General features: G+C 42.6%; 1 protein-coding gene across 1 annotated transcript in view; it reads right to left on the bottom strand.

Moving 5' to 3' along the window:
* LOC105907036 (muscleblind-like protein 1) overlaps positions 1-4,163 on the bottom strand; it is a 49,803-nt gene extending 45,640 nt beyond the window's left edge. The window contains exon 1 of the mRNA XM_031559746.2: positions 4,058-4,163. The gene's annotated coding sequence lies outside the window, so the exon portion shown is untranslated. The remainder of the gene's footprint in view (positions 1-4,057) is intronic.
* Positions 4,164-12,500: the final 8,337 nt, after the last annotated feature.

Raw genomic sequence — 12,500 nt, 5'->3', positions numbered from 1 at the left:
AGTTGTAAATAGTTGGCAGACCCTGGAGCTGAGTGTGGAGCAGAGCACCAAAGCTGCAGTCTGGTCAGAGAGGGCCAATCACCACAGGGCCGCTGGCTTATGAGGCTTGATGGATTGATGGTGCTCCTGGCCTCGCCGGGCAGGCCACATAAAAAAAAGCTGGAATGCAGCGGGTCTCTGACGTGGAGTTTCCCTTTCTTTCAACATCATGCCAAGACACCCCCTCATCACCACCGCCCACCAAACTCTAAGTCCATCCTCTCTCTCTGTCTCGTCCTCTTTCGGTCTCTCTCTCTCACTCATTTATGTTTCCATCTATGAATCCTCCCATGATTTTGAGTGATTTTCAACCACATCTCCTGTAACGTTGAAGATGAATCTCAAAACAATGTTTCCCAATCGACATAGAGATTTACAGCAGCCATTTTGAAGGCACCAGATGTTTGGACGGCTTTGTTTTGTTTTCTTTTGTTTTTTGTTACTCTGCTGTCTCAGTTGAGCCTGCATGCTTTACGGCTGAACGTTTGGATGCATTTCACGCCGCAAAAATATGTGGCCCTGACCGGATCAGTGGGATTGAACTTGTGCAGCTATTCTCTCACTTTCATTTTAGTGGAACTTGGTATAGTCTAAAGTTTACTTCCGCAGACACGGCTACGTTTAGGTCCATGCACGGTGTGCATGACGCAAATTCCGCCACTAGGACCGTCTGTGCAACCAAAATGTTGTTGCGGAATTGGACACATTGACTGCACAGTGCATGCAAGTTTTAAAACACTATCTCAGGATCAAGAGAAAACAAAATCCATTTATGCTATTTTTTCATTTAGCAGACGCTTTTATCCAAAACAACTTACAGTACGGACGCACATTTCATCAGTATGTTTGCTCCCTGTGAATAAAACTACTGAAGACCTGCTGGTAAAAAGAGAGTTTCGTTTAGTTCATGCTCCCTCGAATCATAGCTGATTAGCTGACCATCAACGGTATTTTAAGGTATCGCTTTTTAGCTGGAGTAAACGGTTTTGAGGGACAGAGAAATCTATAGACCTATGAAAAAACAGCTTTAACTGTAGATTCAGAGAGATTCAGAGACATGATTTCAAATGCTGTGACAGAGTGATTGAGGTTGTCTGCTGAGAGATATGTCTGCAACAGCAAAACTGGTGTACTTGTGCAAAACGCAGACATTTTGAGGTATACGTCAGCCCTTAGAATGCGTGCCATGAGCACAGGGGTTTCCTGTTGGTGTGATGGTGGTCAGGGGTTAGGGGTGAGGGTAAGGGTGGGGGTGTGAGGGTGGAGAGGGCTGTCAGATGGGTTGGAGGTAGCGGCACTGAACCATGGAGAAGCAGAAGCTTCTGGCTGTTCCTAATTTAGTATTTTTATGAGAGCTACCAACACACACACTCACGGAGGCCCCACATAGGCGCTGCAAACGATGCAGAGCAGGAAGTATGAGTGTGTTTGTGTGGGTCTGTTTGTGTGTGTGTGTGTGTGTGTGTGTGTGTGTGTGTGTGTGTGTGTCTGCTGCAATGCTGCAGAGCCAAGAGGAAGCGGAACCTCGTGACCCCCGTTGAGTGACGAGAGTGACCTGTTTTATCTGTGTTTTCACACCTTTTGTGTGCTGCCTCAATTCCCATGAACCTGTCACACAAGGGCCTCTGTGTGTACTTTTCCTCCCATTTTATATCAACATATATAACATTCTTTTCTACAAATCATATCCGAGTCATCATACTCCTAAAGGCTTCCTATTGGAAATTAAAGTTGTGTCAAAAGTTGGACCTACACAAACAAGTACAGATTCAGCTGCAAAGTAGCTTTCTGTCTTACTTCCTCTGTGCCTCTCTATATCTACAAGCATCTGAGACGTCTGTTTTAACACCCATTTGTGTTTCACTTCAATTCCCACATATGAATTACATGAGTGTAAATTCAAATGTCACATCCACTCATAAGACCCACTCTTTCCAGCAAGTGGAGCCTTATAGCCTTTTTGCACAAAAGACCAGGGCCAGCTTGAGGCTTTTCCTCAGGCTTAAGCAACGGTGAATAGCCTCTGTCTTCTGTTTCCGTTAGGAGTTGTAATATTGGGGATATTTTCAAACAGAAAACATCAGCGCTGGATGGTCGCACTGAGTACATGTAATGCATGATTTACACGTCATGAAACATATTGGAAACAGTGTCCTTCATTCTTTTGTGAAGTTTTAATTTATCCGTAGATGTTTTTTTTTTTTACAAAGTTGTTACAAATACAAGCTAAGTCATTTCCTAAACTTACGCTTTCTCCAGTTTTAATATTGCATTGTATTTCATTCCCAAAGACTCTAGTTCAGCCTCGATTCGGCCCTGCCCCACTCCAGAACCGAACTGAGGCCGGTTGGAACACAGACCAGGACCAACCTCAAAAATAGACACCGGGGTTTAACCCCATAGTGGAAATGCACTTCCAGTTATCAAGCGATAGCACAGATAGCACACACATGTGCACAGCATATAAGGAATGCTATTCCAAAATACATGAAAAGCTGAACTCCCACACTCCCTCCCACACACAGTACAGCTTTAAAGTAGCTCCTCTTCAGCATCTCCTTCTCTTCTCTATCTCCCTCTGTGTCTTCAAGTATCTGAGACGGCTGTTGGTTTTAATATCTATAATATCTACAACCAGTCAGGTGGTGAGAGAAAACGGCAGAGAATGTATTCTCACACAAAAGTACAAGTTCAAATCTAAAGTTTCTCTCTCTCTCTCTCTCTCTCTCTCTCTCTCTCTCTCTCTCTCTCTGTGAGACTAGACACTTGTTTCTGCTCAGCAGTCTGGTATTTGCCAGGCTCCTGTAAATTGCACTGGCCGGTTGATGTGAAGTCTCACAGCATTGGAGAAATCTGCCCTGTCCCTTATGAGCCTTGCATAGGCCTGCAACTCCATTTATCATCTACACTGATATAATAGCAATAATAGCTATAACAGTCTCATCATAGCACATTACATATCATACGTCATAGCAATGGTTGGTTACAAACTGCTAGCAGGATTGCTGGGAAGGGAGTCAGCTCTCACCTCATCTCACTGAAATATGAGACACGTACCACACACAGAATTCACACATATAGCTAATTTATCTGAGGGAGTGTCTGTAATAAGTGTGATGAGCTAGAGCTCATTTAGGCCTGAGATGGGTGTGTTAACTGTGAAGGAAGAGAAACACTTAGGTCAAAATGGCTGCTGTGACACGGTCACACAGGAAGAGGAAATATTGACCACAGACCCTGTTGCAAAAAGCTAACAGAAATTCATTTAGCACTGAACTGAAATCATCTTAACTGCAGTGTACATTTGATCGCAACAGACAAAAATGTAACTCTAAAAATCTAAACTGCACATAGATTAAGAAAACAAGATTATTCAAATCATTACTAAACAGAAGATCATTGTTCAAAGCAAAGCTAACCTGGGATTCAACTGTGACACTGTAATTCCACTAACTGTTCTCCTGCTGTGACTCTATTTTGTGATGTTTCCCTCTAACCAAATAAAGTTAGAAAGCCTGCACTCAGTCAAGCGCACTGCACAGAGCACCAGCCTACGCCAGCATGATTCACACAAGAGAAATCATCCAACAAACACACACACACACACACACACACACACACACACACACACACACACACACACACACACACACACACACACACACACACACACACACACACACACACACACACACACACACACACACACACACACACACAATAGTTTAACACCCAAGTCTACAATATGTTTCAAACAAACTGTGATTAAACACAAGACATATATTGGGTCCTTATGAAACGATTGCAGTTATACAGCCACACAACAAATTAATTTCAATGCACTGAAACTTCGTCCCTATTAACCAGACGAGTTCAACAGAGCTGCTTCAGCTGAGAGATAGAGATGCTGAGCCCTGGAGGGCTAAATGCTCTGTCACAGTACTGAGAAAGGGCTACAGTCAGGACTTAGCTACAGCGTGCTAGACTGTGCTGCACTGGCGGAGTGGTTGGCTCTTACCTGGGGTGGTCCACTATGTTGACGTGCTACTGGAGACACTCAGGAAGCTCACACACAGGTCATCATCAGCGCGGCAATGCTCAGAGCAGCAGTGCATTCTGGGTTGATAACCCCCTCCCTCCTTCCTTCCTTTCTCTCTCCCTCTCCCTCTCTCTGTCTATCTCTGTGTCTCAATAGCACCTTCTGCCTGAAAAGATTTGAATCACAAGCAGGCAAAGTCTGTGATAATAGTGTGTGCACACTGTGTGTGTGTGTCTGTGTGTGTGTATGTAACATACACAGAGAGAGCGGAGAGAGAGAGATAGAGAGAGAGGGAGAAAGAGAGACTTGTTTGCATATTTGTATTTGTGTATATATTGAAAACTGTATAACCTCCAATGCTAAAGAAGAGAAGTATGACCCCCCCCCCCAAAAAAAAAACCACACACACACACAGCTGCTTCTCTTCCTCTGTGTAAGAAGGAGGAAGTGGGACTGACATTTATAACCAGCATGCAACTGTTCAGATAAAGAGCGCGTTCACAAACAGGAAGTTGGGTGTGCCTCTAAGGAGAGAACTGCATGAGGGTGTGCACGTGTGTGTGTGTGTGTGTGTGTGTGTGTGTGTGTGTGTGTGTGTGTGTGTGTGTGTGTGAAGGATGTAAGGTTATCAGAGTTTTTTTTTAAACCAGGTGTGTTATCATTGTATGTTTCCACATCATTTAGCAAGGTTCCTCTTCCACTCTCGCAACTAAACTGATATGAGAGCCTCCATGACAACCCTAGAGGATAACAAACCTTCACAATGTGCTTCTGGAAGTTAACGTATCTTAAACTTTAACAAAATATGAAAGAGCAATTTGAAAAAGGAAAGAGGAAGGAGAGAAATGAAACAGAAACTTGTTTTTCCTTCACTGAATCACTAATGTGTCATGCACTCTGAAAAAGCAGGAAACGCTGAGTCTGAAACAACACGCTTGTCTGCTGCTTATTTGCGCCACACCACGCCACACCACACCACACCACGCCATACCAGTCCAGTGATCCAGATGCTCTTGGATCACACTTAATCCTTGAGTCAGGAGTCAGAAGGAGTCCATCCCTTATTTAGGCTCCCCTGACGCTGTAGTCTCTGTGCTGGCCTGACGCATTCCTCTCTCTCTTTCTCCTCCTTCCTCCTCCTCCTCCTCCTCCAAGCCAAAGAAGAGGTGGAACAGCAAGAGGAGGAGAGAGAGAGTTCAATAAGGCGGTGGGATAAATGCATTGCACTCGCACACAAAATACACCAGTGTCGTAGGAAAATACATTGGGTTAACACTAATGTTGTTTGTTAAATGAGTGTGTTTGATCGATTGCTTCTTCGCTTAACATTGTATTTTTTGTTTGTACATAACTTTTTCTAACGAATGCAGTCCTAACCTTTTCAGAGAACGTATAGAGGATTTGTGCTGTCTACTTTTGTAATATGTAGCTTTGTAATGAGAGAATGCACAGTGAACAGTATGTGGTGCCTACACCCACTTCCAACTCAGAACAGATCTGAAGCAGAAAGCCTCTAACATGTATTTTTGTGTACAGAGCTCCAGGCAGACGGCCAAGCGAGCGGAGAGGCAGCGTGGCCTTGAAGGATGCTGCTTTCAGAGGTGTGCAAAGGAGGACTCTGTGCCCAGTGACAGACAAGACTCCTGGAGAGCAGGAGAACTATGTCTATCAAACACAGATAGATGAGGAGAAGGAATGATATTTGAAAAATGAAAAGGTACAATGTGGGATTTCTTTACATTTCTCTGTTGTTTTATACAAATAATTAATAATGGATATAAACATTTTAGTGACATAATTAACAATAATTTCAATTTCAAATAAATAAAATGAGGATGCATATTAAAAACTCTAAAGGAGTCATGAACAGTAGCTCATACTGCTTTTTGATGTTGCTCAGCTAAACTACACTTCCTTGAATGTTTTCTCTAGAAAAGAGGCCATGAGACTATGGAAGTTGGTCTCCTAGCAACTACAGTCACAAACACACCACAGTCAGCACTCAGTGTGACAAATGACACACATGAAATATGATTTTCATTTTCAGTCTTGCATTTCATGACAATGTACAAAATTATAGGAGCAATTTATGTCTCATTTATAATGTGCCAGAGGCGTCAATGTGCACTTATACCATTCCAGTGATTTAATAGTATATAAAGACATCTACATCCAACAACCAAATGAACAATTTATGATCAGAGTTCGGCATGTCTTACAGCATGACGGACACTCCAGCGAGCATGGCCGGGAAAGTGTTTGTTGAAACTTTCGATCTGATCCTAATAAAAGCATCATCACTGCAGCTCAAGTTCTCCCACATTGTCATGACGATCTCTAGTATAGGGGGATGCTGCTGTGCACTAGGCCACATGAGATTAATCATTGAGCTAACATCGTCACATCACTCCTTCATATCTCTCTCATCTCTGTGTGAAGGAAAAGATATTCGATTTATCCATTTTCAGCATTCGACAGTCTGACGGTTTACTGGCCGGTGGTCTCATTTGAATAATTGTAAATGAAGGCGCATGGCAATTGTCCCTGCTGGGAGGCGGCTCCAGGGTAGTCAAATAAGTGGATTACAGTAGATCTGAGCGCATTAGGATTCTGTTTCAATGTACCAGACTGCAAGGCTTGGACGCATTTGATTACTGTTAAAATCCATGGTAAAATAAGAGGCAGGATTAGACACGGCGAGAGCCAGGGACCACATGCATAATGCTCCAGTACTCGCGTCCACCGTCCACAGCATTTTGGCATCTTGGGGATCCCCCCCCCTCCCTCCCACCCCCCCCCAGCCCCCTTATTCATTTTGCGCTAAGCCTGTTATCCATGCTCAGCTTGCCATCCAAGACAAGCACCCCTCTGACGTAAGCTGAATGGTCTTTCCTTCTTCAGTCCATTCATGTTTTGAGTCACCTATGTAGATTCACAGTGGTATAGTCTTAAACCCCCCACCCACCCAGGCAGACACTAAACACAGAGTCAGTTCCTGGACATCTATCTGTCTCTCTCTGTCTCTGTCTCTGTCTCTGTCTCTGTCTCTGTCTCTGTCTCTGTCTCTGTCTCTGTCTCTGTCTCTCACTCTCTATCTCTCTCTCTCTCTCTCTCACTCTCTCTCTCGCACACACACACACACACACACAAATACAGGCATATAACCACACATGAATGCAAACATGTGTGTTTGTGTGTCTCTCTCTCCTTCTGTATGTGAGTTTGTTTGTGTGTCCATGTGTCTGCATTGGGAGAGACAGGAAAAACCAGTAAGCAGCCCTTACCAATTCTCTGAACTAATAGCAGCACTCCTCTATCCAGTGGATGCAGCGCTGTGGGAGTTAATACATGGTCAATACACCCACACCCACAGCCTTGGCCTTGGCCCTCCACCCCAATCAGCTTTGGGGGGAAGCCAGGCAAGGCCAGCGCTGAAAGGCTATAATGCAACATCAATAGTGGCATAGGGATGCCGGTTAGAGTCCCCGGTACAAAGAGAAACAGTGGGACACCAGTGCTGACCGTATGGAGGTAATGGCGCATCAATCGACCTGTGGATCCCCTGAGCATGATGGGAGGGGGAGGAGAAGGGGTGGGGGGGTTACAGAAGCTGCACTTGCAGACAGTTTAACTGCAGGAAACTGGCAGACCTAACCTAATAGGGCGACTACAGTACTGGGTGTGTCTATTCCACATTTGACTATGTTTAAACGAGAAGTAAATAGTTGAACAAAGCAAGGTATTATAAACAAACTGTATTCCCCAATACTACTGTATACATCACACACGCTGTTCCACTGTTTCAGCCCCTTGGTATGTATTTGTGTACATGTACAGGCCCTTTAAATGATCAACAAACTCATAAAAACACTTCAAACTAAGTATCAACATGCTCAGAAGACACAGGATCAATTGTCAGCTATTATCTTTTGGAAATGTTATTATTGCAGGTGTAAAAGGACTTAAATTCTTCGAACCAAAATCATAGTGTGCTTTAAGGGCAAAGATCTCCAACATATGGGATCAGGTTAGAGCAAACAAAGGTCATGTGGGGACTGTACAAACAATGGAGGAATGTGCCGGAACTATTCAGAGCATGCAGTTACACCGTAACTGTTCAGATGTCCTGTAGGAACAATAAGAAACAACTAAGAGTGAATGTCAATGTCACTCCCACATGCACACACCACACTGCCAACACCCATGTTCAGACTTAGCCCATGAGGCACTGAGAAGAAGATGTAATTATGCTGCAGTATTTATCCAAGGTGTACAACTACCAAGGTGTACAAATACCTGATATAAGCTCTACCATGTCTACAACAAAATAATACCACCAGGACTTGACTCATTTCCCAGAATATTCCAGAAGACAGCAGACCCATACGGCAGCTAACTGTGGAACCGATCTGGCCCAGATCTGATTCTGATCTGTTCTAAGGACAGACGCTCCACCCACTCCAAAACGCTGGGCTATAACAGAGTCCCAGCGGAGACGGCCAAACAAGCTTGCCCACGGGGGTCAGATATTATTCTACGGCCTCTCAGCCAATCACTTAACACCGTCGTCCACAAATAACCTTGTGGGGGGCCCCACCCAAATCTCAAGACCTTGCGGCAAAGTCAACAAACCATTTGTCAAGGAGCAACATTATCTCATTATTGGATTCCTGTGCTGAGGGGAAGAGAGGGTGGATGGGGAGATGAATTAAAAAGGAAAACAAATGTGGGCAGTGAAGGTTATAAGGGGCAAGAAAAAGAAGGAGATGTCCAGAGAAGACGAGTAGTGTTATAAATACCACTTCCTCTCATACTCCTCCAGTTAGAAGCTTAGCTTGGGTCAGATCTGGGCCAGATCCAGCCTGAGTTTGGCTGCAATCGGGGCCACCAGCCAGACAGAGAGAGTGGGCTTAACCTGTGTGGAGGTGATAACCATCCGTTGACAAGCTTTTCACAGCGGTGACATCATCCATATCATCACCCCAGCATAATGAGTGGCTCTGGTATGTGAAGCATGAGCTGAGCTACCCCTTAACAGACATACAGACACAAACACACACACACACACACACACACACACACACACACACACACACACACACACACACACACACACACACACACACACACACACACACACACACACACACACACACACACACACACACACACACACACACACACACACACACACACACACACACACACACAGACACACACACATAAACACACACACACATACACATAAACACGCACACACAAGCCAAGCTAATTTAACTCTGTAGTCTGTAAACAACTATCCCACTGCTTAGAAAATGGGTTTTGTAATGATCAGAACACAAATATTTAACAATGACAAGCCCATTTTTGGGCTAGACACTGTAAAAAGATTGCAGTGAGAACAGAAACTTTACTGAAGGAGAAATGAAACGCTTTTGGATTCAGCCAGTGTAGGCATTGGCAACATGAGAATCAGCATGCTGTGCAGTGATGTAGGTGCGAGAAATCAACTAAAATGAGAACAAAAAATAATTTGCATTACTCGGAGAGGACCAAACATGGCAGAGCTCTCTTCTGGAAACTGAGAGAGCTGAGAGCACATGCTGATTTGCAAGAAAAAAACCCCACAAGTGTACACAATTTAACTGCAGCAGCATACTTCTACTTGTCATATGTGCAGTGCAGGTTGGCCTTTTTTAAAGACCTTGCCACTTGAGGTCCCACTAAATTGTTTTGGTGCATTTGCATCTAAATATACGTTTACATCTACATTTTTATTTGCATGTAGTCATTTGTCCGATGCATTTTTTTAAAGTGCAAAGTGTGAGAGTAGCTAAGCAATCAAGTGGAAAACTACAGAGAGAGGAATGCTGCAAGGTCATGCTACAGTTACATCAGACCTATACGCCAGACAGCTGTGTGGGGACTTAAGGGAAGAGCATGAGACACAGAGGACCTGATGCAGATGTGCATGAATGGGTTTGGAGAGACTGAAGGCGATTTAAAAAAAAAAAACACAGCTCTGTTGAACAGAGCCATAGACGGTGCACGTGTAATGAAGATTCAGAAGACACACATACGCAAAAAACCTACAGTTCTCCATATTTCTCCAGAAGAGCTCTAGGTTCTGGATTCTGGTTATTGGTTTGCTTCAAAGCTAAAGAGACAGCGAAAGACCACTGTTTTAATGCTAACTATACCAGGCACATGAATGCAACCCATACAGCAATTTTTTAATATTTTATTCTTATTTCTCAATATTTGGTTGGCACAGAAACATTACACAGTAACAATAACAGGGTAAGTGTAGCTGGTCTCCACTGACTTCATTATTATTATTTTTTCATCAGTGATTTCTAATTTTCAAATGTGTTCTAGTGCAACGGTTTACTCATATATTTTGTACATGAAACACCTTTGGTTACGTATTCCATACTGTGGTATGTTATGCAAATATACTTGCCTTAGGGTACAAAACCGTATGAAAGGCCCAAGGCAACATGAGATTGAAATTGATCAGGCTTGGTTTATTCCCTAAAGGCCGGTGCTTAATTGGTTGTAACCTCAGCAGTCTGAGAAACAGCCAAGACACTTAAGAAACTATTTATAGATTTTATTAGCAATATTGAATTCTGCCCTTCTTGTCTGTAGCTAAATGGGTAGCCACGAGGTTATCATACATGCCCCCTTGATTCACTTTCCCATAAAGTGCTGTAATGATAAACATGCACTGCCTTGGATGAGGACAGTGAAATATACTCTCTGCATTCAAAAAATAATTCGACCCAGATGTCTACTTATGTCACACTTTGACTGGTGGCCTTTGCAATCAGTTTGGTGCGATCCAATAACTTGGATCAAATATGCACAAGTTAAAGATACTAATGGGATATTTTTTTTTATATTGAGAATATATTTTAAATGATGCATTTGTGCAAATGGATGCGGTTATTCAGCCATTTATGTAAACAACTAGCTATGATGATGACCTCCTCTAAAAATATCCGGGGACTGACAAGTAAGTGGGAGCATCTTGAATAGATCGCACTGAAACACCCCTCAGGACATATGAGATTAAAGAAACAGCTGCTCTATTCCCCCCCCCCCCAAGTCATCATTTTGACCCCGTTATTGCTTCTATCTAATCTGAAATACGCTATGACATCAGTGCAGGAAACATGACACCAGAGCAGTGTTTTTTTGCAATTCAGCTCTTGTGTTTGTCTGTTGTATCACTGTTCTGGAATGTGCTGATGCATGCCCCAATAACATTTCTGGTGCTGTGACAGATTGTTAGAAATGTGTGTTTGTGATATTCTCTGCAATATCAGAATTTTTTTTCCTTTTTAAGCTGTAATCAACTTAGTTAAAGGAGGGCAGTGTTTAAAATAGACCCAGAAACAAACACCGCAGCCAAGTAATATATATCATATGACCTCAGCTCGAACCTCTTGGACTTGGATGGTGTAGTCACGGTGAGATAAGGGATGCTTTGTGTGAAAAAAAGATGAGACACACCGCCATCTGCTGGATAATAATATTGTTACAGCCATATACATCCAGCACTAAAATGTTTAAGGGAGAAGTTTGTCAGCATTTGCTTCTGGACTATAAAAAGGAGATATAAATCTGATAGCAATAAACATAATTTTAATAACCTATATACAGATGGTCTAGTAACAGTTGCAGTTTGTGTAATTATTTCAAACGCTCACACAAAAACTATTCCAACTGGATAATCTAAGACATATACTGTATTGTAGTTGCTTATGCTAAGCCATGAACACTTGAGTTTCTAAAGTCAAATCAAGCATAAAACCGTCATAACTACACTGGAATTTTAATTGTATTTGCCAATTTTTTAGATAGTTTTAAATTGCATTTGATTACAACATACCCTTAAAAATGTAAGCAAATGCATTCAAATACCTAAAACAAAAGAATCATTATTGATATTATGCACATAGGGACCCTGCAGAACATAATGTATTGTTCCTACTAGACTATTATTGTTAGTCTTGAACATTGTTTATATTCTGCCAACGAAAAAAGTGAAGTACACTTTAAAATGTTTGCACATCTAAATTCATACAAAATACATGCAATAAAGATCATTATTAAGATTAATGTATTATTACCATTATTTTTTTGGTGGGAACGTACAATCTTTGTTCCCACCTTGTGCCATGTAAGACGATATAGCTAATTTACACCAGACATAGCAGGTGATTTACCGTGTGATGGAGCCTATGGCAACCAGGGAGGGATGACTGCCTCTGTGCAAGTTAGTCAATGGTTGGTTTGATTGTGATGACAATTTGGTGATTATCGAGCCCAGGAGACTCCAGAGGCAACATTCCTCAGTTTCTCTGTTTTCTCAGAACATCTATTTTCCTGATGGCTATCGCAATGCAGTCATCTG

This window comes from Clupea harengus, chromosome 22, assembly GCF_900700415.2.
Source record: "Clupea harengus chromosome 22, Ch_v2.0.2, whole genome shotgun sequence".
Classification (NCBI taxonomy): Eukaryota; Metazoa; Chordata; class Actinopteri; order Clupeiformes; family Clupeidae; genus Clupea; species Clupea harengus.
Note: the sequence above shows the minus strand (reverse complement) of the source record. Positions and strands in the feature narration are given on the sequence as shown.